The 21,323-nt window shown below is 36.2% G+C and overlaps 1 pseudogene; it reads left to right on the top strand.

Annotated features, from left to right (window-relative positions):
- The first annotated feature begins 1,521 nt into the window (after window positions 1-1,521).
- LOC108307667 lies at window positions 1,522-21,120 on the top strand (annotated as a pseudogene).
- Window positions 21,121-21,323: the final 203 nt, after the last annotated feature.

The raw sequence follows: 21,323 nt of genomic DNA, 5'->3' as shown, positions 1-21,323 counted from the left end.
TATTTTTATTCTTTATTTTTTTTTCCCAAGATGAAGTCTTGCTCGGTCACCCAGGCTGGAGTGCAGTGGTGTGATCTTGGCTCATTGCAACCTCTGCCTCCTGGGTTCAAGCAATTCTCCTCCCTCAGCCTCCCAAGTAGGGATTATAGAAGCCCGCCACCACACCTGGCTAATTTTTGTATTTTTAGTAGAGACAGGGTTTCGCCATGTTGGCCAAGCTAGTCCTGAACTCATGATACGCCTGTCTCAGCTTCTCAAAGTTCTGGGATTATGGGTGTGAGCACCTGCCCAGTGTTCCTTTCTCATACTCCTATTTTTCTCCATCCTGTAAAATCAGAACATATCACTATTAAAAAAGCACAGACCTTATCATTCATTTTCTTATAAGGCTACTGTAAATATATGGGTTTTATTTTCCCTATTATAGGTTAAAGACATTTGAATAAATAATTCAAATTAGTTAAGATCTTGTTATATAATCTTCACAAATGGTTGCTTAGCCTTTCACAGACATTAAAACCAAAGTGAAGTAAAAGTTTCTTTCAGTGTGCTAAAGTTCCCACAATATGAAAGCCTTTCTAATATGGAAATCAATTAATCATTTACAGAAGAGAATTTACTCTTCATTTGTCTTCAGTCATTTTCACTATTTGATGAAGAAAAGGAATCATTATTCTTAAAATCTGAATTTTTAATAATAAGCATGCACTGGAAAAATATAAGGCAACAGAATTTCAAGATTGAACTCAGAAACTATTATCTTAACAAATGCAATATAGTTTCCTCTATGAAGTGTTAAGACTGAATGTTAAAAATATCACCAATTTTGGGAGAAGATGCAGGACACTGGCTGATTACACGTGACTAGTACAAGTAGAAATTAGTACATTTCTAGAAGGCAATTTGACAATATGGCTTTACAACTACACATATACTTTAACTCGGCAAATAGACATCTGGAAAAGATGCCAATTTTCAAGAAAGTAATATTCCAAGAAAGTAATACAGCTCTTTGCAGAAATTTATGTATAAAGATGTCCCAACAATAAGAAACAGGTCGGGTAAATCAGTGGCTAATCAGTGTGTGAAATACTATGTAACTATTAAAAATGATGAAAATCTATACACTTAAGTAGGGAGGAAACAATGTAAACAGTACTTAAAGCTATTGCAACTGGATCTCACTCTCGCTCTCACCCTGAAGAGGCAGAACGGAGTTCTGGGCGCACGGTGGGCCCAGTAAATGCTGGCTCACTAGCAGTAACTCTAAACAGAAAGCCTTTGCTCAGCAGTCGTACAACAAGGTTTGTCTCTGCAGAGATACCAACGCAACATCTTAGGAGTTGTGCAGTGATCTGACTAACCTGAAGGATTTAGAGTATGAACAAAGCAAGAGCTTTGTACTTTCAGAAGACCACGTTTTGGTTTTGGTTTTGGTTTTGGTTTTCATTATCGTCATTGGAGATGCACAGAGCTTGGTATCAGGCCCCACTGAAAACCAAATCTTTATTCACAAGAAGGATGTACTTAGCAGCAGGTTATGTCACAGAAAATTCATTATCAGAAGTAGTAGTAATACTGCAAGTAAACTAAACTAGCCTAAGACAGCAGAGCAGGGTGAAGGGTAAGGGGTACTATAATGCTTAAAAATTGTCAATCAGGATAAATTGCTACCCCTTTGATGATAGTGTTTCCATTTCAGGCAGTTATTATCCAATTCTTGGCACTTTGTGAAATGACACTGATATCCATATATGCATGTAAATGTTCATATATATAATTTAATTTTTCATGTACTTCATACATTTGAAGAGTTAAACAAAAGATTTAAGCAGTGATTTGTGTGAGCTAAAGAGGACATTAAGAATGATGGTTCTGCAGTTTTACAGAACAGTGATTTGATGGTGAGATGGCAGACAAAATAGATGCCTCGGAAGAGATTATAAGCCCCCAAAAGCTTTATTTGCAGAGAACTCAATTAAAAAAAAAAAAGAAAGAAAGAAAGAACTCATTTGGAAAGAGCATATGGTCATTTGCTGACTTACGGTCACCAGAGTTTCCCCTTAACTCCTTTCCCCTGACCTCTCCATCTATGTTAGACAGTTCAGATAAAACCAACTTCATTTGATAAACATGTGTTCTGAGATATGCTACCTAATGCGATTTTTGTCAGCGTGGGTATATTTTTCTCATTGTAATTTCAAATTGATCCTCCTTTTGGCAGAGGTTCCTAAACCAGAATTTTATATTTCTTAGTAACCACTCCATCAAGGAGGTATAATTTAATACACTTTAGGAAAATGGAGAATCCTATTCTTATAGGAATAAAATCCTTTATCCTTGTTTTCAATATATCATAACAAATCTTCTAAAAACCTACTTGAGACGACACCGTTGTTCATGCCTATAATTCCAGCATTTTGGGAGGCCGAGGCAGATCACCTGAGATCAGGAGTTTTGAGACCACCCCGGTCAACATGGCAAAACGCCCTCTCTACTAAAAATACAAAAAAGCAAAGTAACCAGGTGTGGTGGCAGGCGCCTGTAATCCCAGCTACTTGGGAGGCTGAAACAGGAGAATTGCTTGAACTGAAGAGGTGGAGGTTTCAGTGAGCCGAGATTGTGTCACTGCACTCCAGCCTGGCGACAGAGCAAGACTCTGTTAAAACAAAAACAAAAACAAAAACAAACAAACAAAAAAACTTATTTGAGTAAGGCACAGACCACAGAAGTACAATAAAAACAAAAACCTATTTGAAAAGGGCACAGACGACAGAGGTACAGTTCACTTTTTGATCTTGGGTGCCTATTCCAAGCCACGGAGAGTAACTTTTATCTTTTATCTACATCACTACATGAGTCAAAAGGACAAATTCAACCATGAGTTCCTGAAGATTGAATGCCAACCAGATAAGACACTGAGATATGCCAACAACAGTAATTACAAGGACGGTGTCATGATCAGAAAAGAGGCATATGTACATACAAGTGTGATGGAGGAACCGAAGAGCGTAATTGATGGCAGCGAAATTACCAAAGAGTATGAGAATCTGTGGCCTCCTCCGGACTAGGAGGAGCTTGAAATCGTCACTGGACATGAACACGCTTCTTTTACAACATCCAATATTGGTTTCCTTGATATTAAGCAATCCAAAGATCCAGAAGGCTTAATAATATTCTATATCTTGTTCATGACCAGGAAGTGTCTGGTTTTCAGTGTTACTGAATTACACTTCAAGATTAAGCCTAGATTAAATATTGACATGGACACAAAGAAGGTGGATATAGCTGTTCTTAATCAACATTATCAGAGTATTTTTGTGTATATCAGAATAATATTTTTATAAACTATTAATTATTGTGTCTAATAAATATTAATAAAAATAACAAGTAAACTTAAAATCCTATTTGTAATCCTAAGGGACTCAAAGGCCATTTTTGAAGATACTGTAAAATACATGTTATTTTAAGTAAATAAAATCTGTCTATTTAGCTTTGTTGTATCACTTACAAGTACTGGAATATATTCTAAATTCAATGGCAATAAGAATTCACAAAAATTCAGGATCCAATAATCATTAATATTCTCAATAGACTAATTACTGTATGGTCCAAGTACATGCCACAGATAACTGAGGTCTTCTATTGGAAGAATTCTATACCAGTATGCTAGTATATAATTCTTATCTCTTTCTTTTTGCTTTTTATGGATCTTATTTAAGGAATTTGTATATTTTCTTCTTTCCAAGGAGCAACCTTTATTCTTTATTAGAATCCTTGTAAATTACAAGCAAAAAAAATATTTGTTTTATATCTGGAGAACAAATGGATGTTCCTCCTTCATCTTCAGACAGAGTGATTGATAGCTTTGTTATCAAATTCTGAATGAAATAAATTTTGTCTCACTTTGAGAGTAAATAGTGACAATACAGGTCCTTTCTGCCAACCAACTTGGACATAACTCATTGCATTTCTATTGGCCAATGAATGTACCAGAAAATGGGCTTGAAAAGATGGCATTTAAGTACTGCTTAAATAGCAGTATAGGCTATTTTCTTGATCTGGATGGTTTTTATTTCATTATTTACATGTACCTTTCTTCTATTTGTTTTGCTATTCATTCTCTTATTAGTAGAATATCAGAAAGTCAGAAAGGTGAAATGTATTTGGTAGTATTTATTCACAAATAGATACGTAGTAAGAGAAAGTATACCATAGGGGTTAAATATGGGCCCTACAGTCTGGAAAGTCTGAATTAGTATCTGTGGTGGGCTATATTTTTGTTCAAGATCTTCCCTGCTACTCTCTGGAAGAAGATAAAGCTTCTCCACCCTGTGATAGCATGTCACCCTGTGACATTTTCCACTTCTGGGTGGAAAGTTTAAGAGCCAGTACACCATGGTTTATCAGGATGTCTTCTTATCTCTGTCATATATCTGAAAATATTTCAGATAAAACATCAGTTCTTTGAGCTTGGGTTCCCTCGTGAAGAGAATGTGGAGTCAAATGACAGCCAGTCTGCCGTGAACATGGAGTATGGGCAAGGAATGAACCCTGGTGATTATAAACCACTGAGCAGTGGGAGGGTGTTTGTTAACTGCTGAATAACCAAATCTCAGTCCTCACGAGTTATGCCACCATTATGAGCAGACTTAGCCCCTCTTTGGCTTAATTTCCTCATTTTCAAATGGAGATCATCTAAACCAGATAATTTAGGTAAAACAGCACAGTGCTTACCTACTATGTAATAAATATCCAGTAAATGATGGCTTATATTATTGCTGTTGTTAATACAGCCAGGAAGTTCACCAAATACTATAGATTATATGATTATCTCATGAAGTTTGAAGTTTCACAGGGGACATGTAAACCAATATCTTTAGCAATGAGATAAATGTCTCAAGAAGATGAAGAGGTGCTTCCATATCAGAAGCATTTAGCTTTAACAGGTTATCTGCAAAGGCTCCCTGAAGGTATGACATTTGAGTTAAGAGCTAATGGTAAGATTTTCCCAGGCAAACAAGAAGCATAAAGGCATTCCAGGTGGAAGCATGTATAACAACAAAAAAAAGCATGCCCCCTTTTAAGAATTCCAACAGGGCTGGGCATGTGAGATAAGGGTTGAATCTTTATCCTGTAGGTCACAGAGCTCCACTGAAGGGAAGTACAAGTGTGACACCATACCATACCATACCTCAGGTCAAGATGGAAAGAGTTATGCCATGTAAAGTAGACCCCCACAACACCTTTTATACGTCAGTACAGTGCTAAAGTTTAAAATACGTTTCTCTACATTTGAGCAAAATGGAAGTGGGCCATCTGACTCTAACATGGAATGGGTGGTCTGACTTGGTGAAAAGAGAAAGCTAGGCCTATTTGTATCATATAAGTTACCCTTTTAGGCTTCTTATAACCATATTAGTTGCTCATTTTTCCTGCCATGGCCATGGTTTTATGGAATTACTGTTTGAAAATAGGTATAGATTTTACAATACTATGATAGAAGAAATATGTATGTAATATTCACTAGTTTTTTACAATGAGTGGTTGTGGCTGATTTAAAGGTAGAAATCCCATAATATTCAGAGGAACATTTTTGAATACTTCAAATTAATATTATACTTTGATAAAGGACAATTAATAACTTTGACAAATTAGAATAAAATTTAAAATGAGTAAATAGTACTTTTTAGATTTTGTATTTAAGAATTTTGATTTGAAATTTTAAATATTAAGACATTCATAGTTATTTAAATGATTAGTTTCTATTAGAAATATGATTCCATCTATTTTGAATGAGCCTAAGATTCTCTGATACTGAGCAGGATTCATTTGAATTTTTCACTAATAATGACAGTTAGTGTACATATGGAACTACGTGTTTCATGAACACAGACGTAAGAATTTCATGTGGAGGAATTACTTTAATATTTATGGCAATCCTAAAGGTTAGGCTGTTTTATACACAATAAAATTAAGATCTGAAGAGAGTAAGTGACTTGCCCAAGGTCAAAGAGTATGAGGTGGACATAAGAATTGAAGCCGGGCGCGGTGGCTCACGCCTGTAATCCCAGCACTTTGGGAGGCCGAGGCGGGTGGATCACGAGGTCAAGAGATCGAGACTATCCTGGTCAACACGGTGAAACCCCGTCTCTACTAAAACTACAAAAAAATTAGCTGGGCATGGTGGCGCGTGCCTGTAATCCCAGCTACTCAGGAGGCTGAGGCAGGAGAATTGCCTGAACCCAGGAGGCGGAGGTTGCGGTGAGCCGAGATCGCGCCATTGCACTCCAGCCTGGGTAACAAGAGCGAAACTCCGTCTAAAAAAAAAAAAAAAAAAGAATTGAACCTGGCAGACTGGCTCCAGATTCCATGCTCTTAGCCACAATAGTACATTGCCTCCCTCTTTTACTGATCAGAACATGTGTAAAAATTAGAGCAGTATAAATATGTGAATAATATTTGCGCCTTTTTCTTCAGAAGGAGAGGAGAAATGAGGGTTACCAATAATATTCTCTCTTCAGTGAAGTACCAGATTAAACCCCAAGCCAAACATATTTGACTAAGTTTGGAAAATTGCTGGAAAAATAAGGAGGGTCATCCAAGAGAAACCATAACTAGGAGTCAGCTGGCAGACCCCAGACACCACTGCAGGTCTCGACTGGTGTGTGGTCAAAGCCAATATGACAGACAGGTGGGTGCACATGGTTTAGGATGGCCAGGACAATCAGAATGGAAAAATCAGCAAGAGCAGTCAAGATTATGTACAGAATAAATCAATGATTCTTACACTTTCGATAAGCCCTTTCATTTGACTTTCTGATCACAAGTACTGATTATGATACAAATAACTAAAATCATTTATAAATTGAGCTTCTGACTGAGGAAGACACAAATAAGTTCTCTAACCACCTCACAATTATTTTAACACATCAAGATAATTTTACTTTGGCAAAATGAAACAAAGACAGTAAACAGTTGGAGCTGAATTATTGCACTGGTGATGGTAATTCCTACTTCCTATACCCTCAATTCTACTCTAGCTCCTTTCTTCCAGAGAACAGTTTTTAAACTCTGCTTTCGTTTTGACTTCTACTCAGTATCTGTTTAATCCTGGTTATCAAAATTCAGATTTGTTTGTTGTCACAAAACACCTTCAACCAATATAATATTAGTCCCACCTAAACTGAGAAAAGTTATCTCTCATTCCACTCCCCTTTCTTTATAAAATCCTCATTAAAAATTAGTAAATATTACTTTTTGGATTTTGTATTTAAGATTGTTGATTTGGAATTTCCTTTATTAGGAATAAATTTGAAATGACAGCGATTTATACTACAGATATGCATGCTAACTTCATTCTGTAATGTGTAATGCATAGTTATCCAATATTTTAGTGCTTTCGTCCAATTATATTTACATCTCCCCCAGCTCTATCATATAATATGGTTCTGGATTTAATAATAAGCATTCAACAAATTAATATTGAATTGAAGCATCACTATCACTATTCTACTATTGTAAATTCTATGCACTTCATTCTATATAAACATTCTCATCATATTAGGAAACTTACTTTTTAGTACACTAGTAGTATCTTCAGCAAAGGAGTGGATACTTGTCTTTCAGCAAGGAATACACAATCTCAGTCTGGCTATCAGCCATTGCATTAAATCCAACCTCATTTTAAAATACATAGATTTTCTTTATAGCTTGACATACATAAACAAAAGTTTGACCATATTCCCATCTTTGACATTCTCCAGGAAGACCCCTACCATTGAATGCTTTGTTACAGTAACACATAGGTTATTATAAAGTTACTTATTTGACAACCCAGCTAAAAATCATCGGACAAAAAGTTCCAAGCAGAAACCATAAACTTTACGAAACAGAATCTCAGATAAGTTCTTTATTTTCTTCAAACTTCAGTGCCCTTAGTTGTAAAATGAAAATGGATAATAATTCTAATCTACAGTATTGCACTAAGGACTAAATGAGATAAAGTCACTAAAATGTTTAGTGCGGATAGTGACACAAGCACCGATATATTTGAGAGAAGCAGTTTGAGACAAAACAAATTCATAGGCTTTACAAAAGTCTCAGACTTTCGCTAAAATAATTTTTTATTCTTTTTTTTGTACATAGCTCTTACAAAGCTTGTTATCTACTTTCCACCATACAAGAGACTAAGATTAGCAAAGTGAAACATTGGCAGGGGAAAGCTCAGAGCACCCATCACTTTGGCTGGCACACAGTAGCTCTTCTATAAATATTTATTTGTTATCATTTCCATTGTCAGCTAAGAGCAGGACATTTAGAGTCCCCTTGCCTCAGCCAGGTGCTAGAGGAGGCACATATAAAAAACAAATTTTAAAGAAGTAATCATGAACCTCAAAAGCTGGTATCATGCAAATATAGCCCTAAACATTTATGTTTAGCCCTAAACATTCTGACTTTGAGGGCTCAGAATATTAACACACAATAAGAGTGTGTTGAGTATATAAAAAGCAATGGATCTAGGTTTAGTCACCAATCAAGATCTTCCTCTCATAAGTTGTGTGAGCCTCAGAAAATTGTTTATTTGCTCTGTAACCTCAGTGGCCCCAGCAAATAAAGGGAGATACGATCACTACTTTGAAAGGTGGTTTTGAAGACCAAACATATGTGTGAAGTACCTGGCATATATGTGCATTCAGTACATGTTGTATAAGATGATAAAGAGATGGATAATACAATTTAGAACAATTTATTTTTTCACTTGAAGGTTTTCTATTTTTAAGGTTTTGCATTAAAAACTAGAAGCCTCAATGATCCATAGACTTTATTCAGATAGAATTCTTCATTTTTAGACGATGTTAGACAAAGCATTACTATCTATGAATTAGAAACACATACACCATTTTTAAAAAACATTATAAACACAAGTTAAAGGCAAATACTGGATTTTCATGATTATTTCACTATATTATATATACATATATAAATAATCATCAAGAGGTACACCTTAAGCATATACAATTTTAATAGTCAATTCTACCTCAGTAAAGCTGGGCAAATTAAAATATAGAAAAACATATACGACAAAGGATTCATGAACTTAATATATAAAACTACCCTAAGAGTTAATACAAAAACATTGTGGAACAAAAGTAGAATGAATGACAACTGCTATATACACATCCACATTGACTAGGATGTGGTGAAACAAGCATCTTTACACACTGCTAGTCTGCCTGTAAGACAAGTTCTTAATTTATATCAAAAGCTTCAAAAGGTTTATTCTTTCATCCAGTAATACTAAAGAACATATTCAAGAGTTAATACAAAAGAATATTCACCTCTTATAGATGGAAATATCATTGTGTTTGATTAACATGGAAATGGTTAAGTGAATTGTAAATTATAGCTCATTCACATAAAGTAGTATATATTAATTTATGCAATTCAATAATGTACACACATGGTCCAAAAACCATGATCATAATATAACATTAAGGGAAAGGCAACAAACCATGTATTGAATATTGTACATCACAATAACAGTAGATAAGGAAGAAAGTATACTTTAAAAAGCTACATACACATACAAAAATTTAGATGAAAATCATATAGATGCGATAACAACTATCTGGAATTATTTTGGGTGATTCTCGATTTCTTCTTTTTGCTTATTTTAATTTTCTGCATTCTTTATATTAACTGTATAGTCTAGAAAATATAATGGAAGTGAATGGATATTGATTTGTATATAACCTGCTTGTAAACAGTACCATTTATTAGAAAGTGTATAGAGTAAATCTTCAATAATCCTATATTTACATGTTATTTGTAATTTTCCAAAAAATATTGCCTTAAGACCAAGTTACTTGAGCAAAGTCATTTCACTAACAAAGGAGACAGCTCTGTCATAAATGTAATTCTTCGTAAAGTCTATGGCCCTTCCCGCTATACTGAAAGTTGGCTTACACTTAGTCTCTGCATGGTGGTAAAAGAAGCCAACTTAATATTAAACTATACGATTACTAGAATTCTATTCTGAATATTTTTAGAGCAATCCAGCCTATCATTATTTTTCATTTCATTGAGTTTTCTTCATGACAAGTTTGGACTGCAAATTCTTTTCAGAGTGGAAACTTCAAATTAAAATGTCAGTTTTGATTCGATGAATGCGCTTTACTTTCAAAATATTTAGAACAAATATTTTCATTAAAACCAAGATGATCACATGATAGAGTATGTAAATGTTGTGATAAGTTTTATCATTTAGTAAAAATATTTTAAGCCTTATTACACAAATTCTGAAATTTTATATTGCATAAAAAGTTTAATCTCAAAAACATATTTACATTTAAAACATATGTAACAAGTTCAAGGTTCTTATGCTATAGTTTGTCAGCATATATGATAAACAATCCAATCCACTGACAATCTCCAACAATTATTGACAATGGTAGCATCCATTACATTCTGTGCACTCTGCACTCTAATGCAGCTCTCACTGATGCATTGCTATGCATTTTGTTATGTTTAATTTCTTTCCATATATACATACTAATTTCTTTATGGTCCTTTTCCTTTATGGGAGATTAATGTAGACTTTTGATGTTCACTTCAGTCTAGGTTGACAGTCTCCAGACACACAAAATGAACTTCCTATATATATTTCATTATTCAGAAAAATTGCACAATTTACAATATACCCACCAACCCAACCTCCAAATGGTTGGGCATTTAACAGATAACCTATAAAAGCCAGACCTCATAGGCAATTGTCAACTGAATTTACTTCGCCCCTAATTGGGTACAGATCTCAATCATGGTGCAAAGAGCTCTAATGGTTTACGAGAAGAGTTTCACACAAATTTCCTTTCACCTCCCCTTCTTGCTCTCTTGTAAGACCTATAAAGATCTCTGCCTCACTTCTCTCAGCAACATCTCCCCTTGTTTCACTCTTGTCTAAAATTTTCAGTAAGGATGAGAAGGAAAGGACTTCTTTAGTCCTTTCTCCTCTGAGAATTATTGAATATTCTTTCCCAGACCACAGGAAGCTAAATCAGAGCCACATATAAGTTTATAATGATGTCCTAAGCACTGCACTATTTTTCTCTTTTCTTCTTACTTTTCTCATTTTCTCTCAGTCTTCATCTTTATTCTCTACCTCACACAAATACCACCAGCCTTTCCTGAGAGCCACCCCACCCCCAGTATGGTCTAGCCCTAAAAGAAATTAAAGGAGGTCTTCCAATAATACAAACCACAGGTCATTACAGTCTCTGCTACTTCCGTGTGTGTGTGTGTGTGTGTGTGCATTTTTTAAAACCACTCTGGACAACTGCTAGACCCTGTCACAGCCATACACAGCTTAGCAAGAGTATTGTATATGTCTTACTTTTAATTAATTGGTTTTATTACAAACCAAAACCAATTATACATGAGCAGTCACAAGTATGTTCTTTTTAACAGATTCAATCCAGTTGCTGAAATGCTTAAAATCAGGTATTCTACTGAATTCAGTCAGATGTTTTTAACGTAGGCATGGCAAAATCACAATTGGACAGATCCATGAAAAACCAAAGTAAAGACAGTTTTGGAAATATCCAAATTTAGAAGAATTACCTAAGTCAATCCAAAATTCAAGTAACAATTATTATACAGTAGTTATATTTTAGTACTATTCTAAATGTATTGTGTGTTACAATAGCAAAATAAGATGAATTGTATGAGAACTCAGGAAACGCATACACACAAAAAATTAGAAAACAATGTGAACATATAAAATAATACATAATAAAATGAAAATTACCAAATGAAAAACCAGAAATATGAAAGAAATGTTTAGTGAAATGTTTAAGTAAAAAATTAGTAAAAGAATGCTTTGTGGAGGGTATGGAACTTAAAATGGACCATGTGGAAGAGAAACATTTTGGGAAAGAACATGAGGAAGGACACAGAAGTAGAAATTAGTAATAACATAAGGGTCTTGGAACTAAAAGCTATGAGGAGTAAATGAGTTTATTCACATATCTGTTTCATATACATCTCAAATGATGGAAAATTGAAAGTGGCTACAAATTCTTCCCTCTCCATCAACAACTAGAGTCTCTCTCTCTCTCTCTCTTTCTCTCTCTCTCTATTTCATTCTTTTTTAATTTTTGTCAGTACATAATAGATATATGTATTTACATGAGATGTTTTGATACAGGTGTGCAATGTGAAATAAGCACATCATGGAGAATAAGGGATCCATCCCCTCAAGCATTTATCCTTTGAGTTATAAAGAATCCAATTACCCTCTTTAAGTTTTTAAAATGTACAATTAAGTTATTATTGACTATTGTCACTCTATCATGCTATCAAATAGTGGGTCTTATTCATTCTTCTAATTACTTCTTTTTGTACCCATTAACCACCCCTACCTACCTCCAGCCCCCGCCCCCCACTACTTTTTCCAACCTCTGGTAACCAACTTTCTACTCTCCATGTTCATGAATTAAATTGTTTTGATTTTTAGATCCCACAAATAATTAAGAACATGTCATGTTTTCTTTTTGTGCCTGGTTTATTTCACTTATCATAATGATTTCCAGTTCCGTCCATGTTGTTGCAAATGACTGGATCTTACGGGTGAATAGTACTCCATTGTATATATGTACCACATTTTCTTTATCCATTCAACTGTTGATGGACACTTAGGTTGCTTCCAAATCTTAGCTATTGTAAACAGTGCTGCAACAAACATAGGAGTGCAGGTATCTCTTCAATATACTGATTTCCTTTCTTATGCATCTATACCCAGCGGTGGGATCACTGGATCATAAGATATCTCCATTTTCAGTGTTTCGATGAACCTCCAAACTGTTCTGCAGAGTGGTTGTACTAATTTACATTCCCACCAATAGCGTACAAGAGTACCCTTTTCCCCACATCCTTGCCAGTATTTGTTGTTGCCTGTCTTTTGGAGACAAGGCATTTTAACTGTGGTTGTTTCTCTCTACCTTTTACATCAAGGTTGTCACTGTGGTGTCCTTGGGCCAATCAGCAAACCACACAATCAGAGGTTTGAAAAACACTTAGACCTTACAGGCCTTTTGCTACACCTGGCATCCTGAGACCACCGCGAATGGAAAAGAACCCAATCTATCCGCTGGAAGATGAAAGATGAGAGACCTCAAGGGAGAGAACAGAGATGACACAGACAACTGTCAGATGTCCCCCAGGCACAACTCTGCCAACTGCCCGTGATGTGAGGCCAGCACTTGCCACCTGACCATGGACACCTGATTGAACCCCACAGATACCTGTGGAGCCAGCCTAGACAGAGAAATGCGCCAATCCACAAAACTGTGAAATAAGTGAATGATTGTTAGAGTTTTAACGTGTTTTGTCTTAGAGCAAAAGCACACAAAACATACACACACATACGTTTCAGTTTTTTGTTTCCTTATTCAAGATTATTGCCATCAAGTTAACTAAATAAACAAGTCTCCAGACTGATCATCCACGTTTCAGTCTTTCTAACCCCCTTAACCATGCTATCAGATTAACTTGTCAAAAAAAAAAAAAAGTAGAATTTTGGTCCTCTCATTCTTCTGACTGCAAACTTCAAATAAGCATTCATTTATTCATTCAGTATTTAGTGATCACTGAAAGGTGCCAGCTCCTAATCTAGATGTAGAAAATAGAATCATAAATGGTGTTAAAAAGTTCCTGCTCCATAAGACTAATATTCCAGCTCATCATTTTTTGCTGTAAGGACTCTCCAAACTGATTTCTTGTAAGGGAGAGATTCTTACAAGAAGCTGGGAGAGCTTTATAATTACTTACTGAAAATAAACAATAAAATGATAAACCATATATTGGTTTATCATTAATGGTGATCTACAGCGAGGGAGAAAGCAGATGGGAGGGACAGGCTTGATTACTTTGACAGTAATTTGTTTTGCAGATTTAAATTTGGAAACCTGTATATGCTCTATATGTTGTTAGAAAACAAAATCAAATGTATAAATTCATATCTAAAAATCAAAATAAAATAAACGAGCCCAAATGTGTTACCAGTTAGTATAATGAAACCAAGGAATTATTCAAAATAACTTTGAAACAGAGCAAACTGGCTGTCTTCCTCTAATGGCATATGCACTGGAACAAAAAGAATTTTTTACAAATAATTTCCAGTGGTAAGATAATTAGAAAAGGTATTATTAATACTGTTAATCTAAAACTTCCATTTGTGCATCGTAGGACAAAGAAAATGGTTTATTATATAATCTCATTCTAATATTCCTAGTTTCACTGAGAGCTGAGATTCTGGAGAAATTTGGGAAAAAACGAGACACCAAAATAAAATAAAACCCTACAGTGATGAATTTGAATTAAAAGTATTGTATGAATTTTTGAATGAATTTTTTTAAATGTTGTGAGCACACTGTGGGTGTTCATATTTATGATGTACATGAGAGTTTCGATATAGGCATACACATACCCACATTTATGGAAGAGTAAAAGAATTAGAGCACTGGGCACTTGATGATATTTTAAAATTATTGTTTTTTAATGTGTAGTAATGGTATTGTGCCACTTTAAAGTCCGTTCTTAGAGATACATATGAAAAGGTCATGGTTGGAGTATTATAACCTCAGAGATTGGCTTCAAAATAATATAGAAGGTAGGGGGAGCTGTAGCAGTACAAATGAAACAAGATTGGCCATCAGTGTGCAATTATTGAAGTTGAGTGATGGATGCATGGGCCTTCACTATACTGTTCTACCTACTTTTGTATATATTTAATAGTTTTAATAATAAGTTAAAAAACCATGTATTGACACAAAGGTCCCGTCCTCAAAGATTCTAACTTTATTGGCCTGGTACTGAGAGAAAGGAAGGATAAAAGGAAGGGTGGAGAAAAGGAAGGAAGGAAGAAAGGAAGAAGGAAGAAAAGAAAGAAGAGACAGAGGAAAGAAGGGAGGGAGGGAGAGAAAGAGCAAGCAGGCTCTGTGTGTGATCCTAATGCACTGTTTGGGTCTAGAACCATTTGCCTACCCTCCAGCCGTTCCATTGCTTCCAGCTACTCAGCAATGTTTGTGCTTCTCTGTGGTTCTATCAGAATTAACTGGGCTCCATGTTAAACATGTTGATTCCTGGGCTTCAACCCAGTGTGACTAAAACAGACTCTTGGAAGGTTGGGGTAAATCCTGGGAATATGTGCATTTAATAAGCTCTGTGGGTGATTCTGCCATAAACTCAGGATGAAAACCAGCCCTCTGTGCTCACCGGAGCAGGACTCCCATTGTTCCCTGCACACAGCCCTGGCCCTATCACTCCCGTGCCTTTGTTCGTTTTATTCCTTCCTTCTCCACCTGAAATGTCTTCCCCTTATCTTTATCTAAATCATGCCTGCTCTATAACCAAGTCCAAAAATCACTCATCCGTGAAGCCTAATCCCTTCAGGGAAGTGATTTCTTCTTCCGGTGAACTCTGTTTTTTTCCCCTGTGCATAGGTTTATATCTGTTTATATATAATGCTTCAGCTCCTTTACTCAGCAATAAGCTGCTTTAGGTCAATGGGCCTTTTTTTTCATATTTCTGTAATTCAGGCATCGTTAAGACATATGCTGAATCTATGGCTCAATGAAAACATAGCAGTGGATGGCGTCCAGAATACAGTGCTTGCCTATTACATGCTCTTCTCTTAAGGGTTACTTAATGTAACTCCATACCACCCTAAATATGCAAGGAAAACCCTCTCAAGGTAGTGAGAGGAAGACAACTCAGGATAAATGACTATCAACATTTCTCAAGAATCAGCGAAATCAGCTATAAAACCTTAACTACTTTCTAAATCAAAATGTCATACTTACCATTTTTACAAATCAAAAAAATTGGTTTAAAGAAAAATATTCCAAAGTACTATTTTACTTATAATAACTGTGTCCAAAAAGTGTCGAGCATCCTAAGAGGTTATGTTTCATAAAAATGTAAATAAATATGCCTTTATGTGTAAACGTACTTCAATTTTATAAGGCTTCTAAAGAAAAGTGATATATTTTTATAAAGACCCCTACTTGAGATTCCTAAAGAAAAAAAAAAAAACTTTAAACTTTGACAGAGAGGTTTTTCATTATAAATTAGTGGATAGCCCTTACTGAGTGCTGACTGTACACCAGGTGCTATGCTCAGCAGTTTTCATCATTCTCTTACTTAGTCTTCTCAGCAAAATTCTTATGAGCTGGGCTTGCTCATGGTTTATGGAGGGGGACAGGGAGATCTGGATGAGTTGGGTAATTGCACAGTCATTGAACTGGCAGAACTGGGATCAAGGCCCTGTATGCCTGATTGTTTCTACAGACCTCGCCTTCTCGGCACTCTGCTGTCTATTGAGAATAAAACCACCAAGAGCTGGGAAGTGGGTAGGGAGAAGGAAGGAGGGTGGACTAGAGGATGAGGGACAAAATGAGCTGAAGGCTTGGCTGCCAGACAAAACTCGATTCATATCTTACTCTTGTCCCTGTATGCGCCTCTCTGATCTTCAACTTCCTTCTCCATAACAATACAGGCCATTTGGAGATATTGTAAGGATTGTGTAAGATGATGCATATGGTCCCTGGCTTAACAAACTGGAGGTATCGGTAATAACAGCCAATGTCATCAACTTCGGCATTGTTGTGAGCAGTATATCCTCGTTACTAGATTTCTTGTTCTTGGATTATCATATAATTCAGTGAAATGTGCTAATTTTTTACCCTGTGCAGATTCTGCTGAAGTCACGCAGATATCATCTAATTTGTTGTTGTTCTTTGGGGAGATTTTGTATCAAATAATGTAAAGCATTATGCATAAAAGAGAGTGTAACATTCAAAATGTTTCAAACTTTCATCCAATTCCAGACCCATGAGGTAAGCAGCTGTCAGTAACCATACTTTACACGATCTGTCATATAGGCTGAATGATCCACTCTGTGCACGAATCATGCCCAAAGGAACATGGCGTAGGAAAGGTCAACACGGTACACCTGTCACAATTACCCTGTCTAGCAGTCCTTCTGCAGCCTGCTTTGCTTCACCCAGGGATAATGGTGGTCATTACTTACTCTCCTAGAGCAATCCTTCCAAAAGGCTCAGGCTTGACAAGAAGGAATGATTCCGAGAGGGCGCTGGGACACTCGGCATGCCATTCCTCCCTCATCGCTCCCCCTCTAACTGGATTGATTTTTCCATAAGTGTGTCTGAGTAAGGACATACCTCTTAGGATGTCTAAGTTAGGGGGAAATAAAATCTGTTCTGTAATCCATCTGTACCATCTATCCAGCAGGTACACAGGGAGTTTTCTGCAGTGGTCTGAGTCCATCATTAAATTCTAGGATAACCCAATATTTAGATACATAAACTTTTCTGCCTTTGAACTGGGGTGGAGTTTGAGTAACTGAGTCGGTGGTCAGAGGTGCCAAGAGAAAGACCAAGAGAGACCAGCATTCTTGATAAATTATGACCTTGTTATTGCCCAATTATACCCATAGATATTACTTGTAAAAAGAAGTTTACAATGTCTGTGTTGCTTGTGAGAAACGTAAGTTATTGACCCATATAAACCATTTGCCATTTGTTGTATTTCTGTGTATAATCTTTAGTTCGCAGGAGGGGAAAAATGTTTCACTAACACCTTCCTAGTGATGCGAATTAAAGAAAAAAAGTGACATAATTAATTGTCTATTTGTAACTTAGAAATAGCTACAAATATTTTGACAGAAAGATTCAGAAATCCATACTAATGAGCATACTTTTTTTTCCCTAGGCAAACATGTGGTTCTGATATCTCCACAATGGCTGAAAATCTTTTGCTCTCTGGGGGAATCTTTCGCACACTAATTTATGGAGATACCTTCATTCTCTTTTTATTCACAGAGAGCTAGGATTGAAGGGCCTATCTTTTTAATGTAGTACAAACATTTCTTAAAACTTAAGATCATTTATGTTTTTCTAAAAGATATGTTCAGATGTTTATACTTTCAATAATATAGCTATTTTTTACATAAATACAGAAAATACAGGATATAAATACAATATTAAATGTACAATCTTGCTATGGAGCCAGCACTAAAATAGGATTTTTATTGTTAAAATCTTTGTAAGAGCACTCTGCATTGATGAGATTAAGCTGCTGTGAAGTCTGTTTTATCTATCCCTGAAATTATTTTGTCAGTCTCTTTAACTATCTAAGTATTTTTTACAGTTAGAATTAAGAACCCAAACCTATCATTAGTAGTCTTATAAATTCTTAGCAGAAAATCTGTACACCAAAGAAAAGATCCAAGAAAATTTATTCTTAAGTAAAGAATGTCCTACAACTTGAAACAATGAATAAACAATGTAAATCGTACACTTTTCAAAATGTATATTTTCTGTACTGGAATGACAGAGGGGAAACATTACAGCCAAATACGCAAAGAAACCTTGGTCAGGCTTCTAGTAGAAGGGCTTAAGCTTTCTTCGGTGCTCCTGCACCATTCTACAATGGTTGCTGGGTAACATTAGCATAATCCTGAATTATTAAGAAAATTAGAGGTCAGATTTACTTTACAGGAGAATTCAACCTATCTGAATCAGGCCTGAGAGGGTCATAGCATTCCAGATGTGTGCCTGGTGGTAGGTGTAAAGTGCACCACATGGAGAGAATGTGCACAGTAAGGAAAAAGACAAATTACCCGGAGCTATTACTGTCATTAGTTCCATCAGCCTGGGAAGCCCTCCCATGGCATTTTCAGTGTAGTGTGTGGAGCAGGCCTGGGGCTTATCAGATCTCGTAGGGGGTCGTCTTCCGCTCAGCATAGTCACATAGCTTGACATTTCAGTAAAAAAAAAAAAAAAAAAAAAAAAGTCTGGACCCTCACTCATTCTCCATACAGGCTTCTGTTTCCGAGCTCCACAACCAGTGGTGAAAATAAAGGGAGAACCAGCCCAGTGAAGGCTGCAATCATTTATCTGATGGCAGAATTGCTGTAGGTGCACACTATTCTTTCACATAATCAGTTTTAAGCCAGGGACAATAAGCCTCTGCTACTACATTGTACCAGAAGCTCCTTGGGGGGTCATTTGACTAACCTTTTGAATATTTCACCATGATTAAAAGGTTAGGGATCTATCCCATAAGAAATGTGATGATATAATAAAACATGCACAATAACGTTAGATGAATATTGCGTTTAGACTGTAACATGGAAACCAATGAGAAACACTTAAGGGACAAATGATGTAACAAAGCCAATTTCCCAAGATGGTTTTCATTCTAGAGGTGCACATGGACAATATTTATTCTGGGACATTAAGCAAAAAAGAGCAGAACACTAGAAATACATACAATAATCATAACTATATAGGAATCTGTGCCTGTGGCAAGTAATACATATAAAAGAAATGAGTTGTGGTAAGGTGCTATGATTTTGTAAATTGTCCTTTAATTATTTGCTAAAATCCCTTTAATGTTGCATAGTCTCCTCAGTTAAAGGAAACCACGAAGGTATTGATATATTTATACCAGCATTCTCAAGAAGAAAGTAGTGACAAAAGAAAGAAAACAAACGTAAAAGCATAAAGTATTCCCACTTCATCTTTAGGGAAAAACATAAAGATGTGGCATCCATCTCAACAGAGAGAAAAAAGAAAGATGCAAAGAAGACCAAGTAAGTTCATTCAAGAGACAAATGCTTTTCTCACACCCTTCTTAATAATATTAATAACAATCCCACATACAGTGCTTATTGCATAGTAGGTACACATCAGATTTATCCTGCAAGCATTTCTCCTGCATGTGGAAACTATGGTTCAAAGAAACTAAGTAACATGCCCAAGGTCAAGCAGCAAGTATTCATATCCCAGACTGCCTGACTCCATGCCCTTAACCACTATTACAGCTTCTCTCTCTCTCTCTCTCTCTGTCTCTCTCTCTCTCTCTCTCTCTCTCTCTCTCTCTGTTCTCTCTGCTGTTCAGAATCTTTAAGTCTCGGTCATCATTTTGAAGTAGCCCTCTTTTCTGTTTCTTCCCTTGACTTTTGCACCTAATAAAGCAGTACAGATCTCATCTGGCATTGGAAGGTCTGAGAGTCACTCATACTTTAATTCATATCCAGTAAATAAATATTTCAGTATCTTATTGTGAGATACAATGCTGAAAAAAATAAACATGTCGAGAACCTACAGGCATGTGAGAAATACAAATATGCAAACAGCCAAATACAAAAGCACATGACCTATGCTTCTTGAGAACTGGCATCTGAACTGAGAAACTAAAGGATGAGACAGGAAAAACCATGGTACATTCCAGAAACTGAACATGACCCATCTAGCCAGACTCAGAGTGCAGTAATAACCATAAGAACTGTTGTAACTGAAACAGACACATTTTTAAACACCTGGAGGGTTTGCTTTTCCAGAAAAGAAATGATTAAAGATCTCAAAATCAACACACAACACTTTTTAGGGTTTCCCTTATTGCATCCCAACAGTAAAAACTGCTTTGTGAGGCTGGGCACGGTGGCTCACACTTGTAATCCCAGCACTTTGGGAGGCCGAGGTGGACAGATCACCTGAGGGTGGGAGTTCAAGACCAACCTGACCGAAATGGAGAAACTCTGTCTCTACTAAAAATACAAAAAAAAATTAGCTGGGCATGGTGGTGCATGCCTGTAATCCCAGCTACTCAGGAGGCTGAGGCAGGAGAATCCCTTGAACTCGGAAGGCAGAGTTTGTGATGAGCCAAGATTGCACCATTGCACTCCAGCACAGGCAACAAGAGCAAAACTCTGTCTCAAAAATGAATAAATAAATAAATAAATAAATAAATAAATAAATAAATAAAATAAAACTGCTTTGTGAGACAGCCATTGCTATACATTGAGCTCTATAAACTTAAGTGCCAGGGCAAGTGAGAGCTGGACAGCCCCCCGGACAACTCTCCCTCACCGAGGAAAAACAGCCAAACATGGTCAAAGGAGAGCCTCAGAAGCCAAGAGGCAAAATGTCATCATATACATTCTTCATGAAATCTTACCCGGAACATCACAACAAGCATCATCCAGATGCTTCCGTCAACTTCTCAGAATTTTCTAAGAAATGCTCAGAGAGATGAAAGACCATGGGTTCAAAGCAGAAAGAAAAAATTTGAAAACAGGGCAAAGTCAGACAAGGTCAATTGATAAAAGAGAAATGAAAACAAATATCCCTCCTCAGGGAAAACAAACAAGAAGTCAAGGATCCCAATGCACCCAATAGGCCTTCTTTGGCCTTCTTATTCTGTTCTGATTGTCACCCCAAAATCAAAGAATAACATCC

This window comes from Cebus imitator, unplaced genomic scaffold, assembly GCF_001604975.1.
Source record: "Cebus imitator isolate Cc_AM_T3 unplaced genomic scaffold, Cebus_imitator-1.0 Scaffold80, whole genome shotgun sequence".
Classification (NCBI taxonomy): Eukaryota; Metazoa; Chordata; class Mammalia; order Primates; family Cebidae; genus Cebus; species Cebus imitator.
This window is presented reverse-complemented; position numbering and strand designations above follow the sequence as displayed.